Consider the following 582-nt stretch of genomic DNA (forward strand, 5'->3'; position numbering starts at 1 on the left):
TTTTTTCTAGATTCCATGAATCTGAATATCATCGACTCGAGAGCATCTATTTTTCTCGGATTGGACTAGTACTAGTTGGTAGAGATTATGCTCTAGTTGTTGATATTTTGCCATGTCTTGAGCTCTCTTGTATTCCAGATCGCAATACCTTACAGTGTGAGGTCCTACACAGGATTCACATCTATCGTGTACCACATTAATTGATCCATCCATCTATGTGAGCCTATTTTCCATGGCGTCGAGTTTCGCCATTACAATCATTAAGACTTTAGAAACTCCATCTATATTTGCTTTTCTTCTTGTGATATCCTCCCCCCTTGGGTTGTAAGACCCCCTTGAATGCTTGGAGAATTCTTCAATTAAAGCTTTATTTGTTTTCGGATCCTTCTTTGTCATGAGCCCTTTAGAGTCTAGAAGTTGGCGAGTGCACACATTGACTCCATCATAAAATCTCGAGATTTCTTATTGCACATTGAAGTCATGTTGAGGGAAAATTTGTAACAATCTCTTGTAACGCTCCCAAGCTTCGTATAGCAACTCCCCTTCTAATCGTTGAAAATTTTGTATGTTTCTTTTAAGCTT

The 582-nt window shown here is 38.5% G+C and overlaps 1 non-coding gene across 1 annotated transcript; it reads left to right on the forward strand.

The window, feature by feature from the left end:
* Positions 1–475: 475 nt before the first annotated feature.
* LOC145103633 (small nucleolar RNA R71) lies at positions 476–582 on the forward strand. The gene has a single exon (XR_013706713.1). It is a non-coding gene; the product is annotated as a small nucleolar RNA R71 (small nucleolar RNA).

The sequence above is a fragment of the Lactuca serriola genome, chromosome 4 (genome assembly GCF_051521515.1).
Source record: "Lactuca serriola cultivar US96UC23 chromosome 4, Lser_US96UC23_V15, whole genome shotgun sequence".
In the NCBI taxonomy this organism is placed as follows: domain Eukaryota; kingdom Viridiplantae; phylum Streptophyta; class Magnoliopsida; order Asterales; family Asteraceae; genus Lactuca; species Lactuca serriola.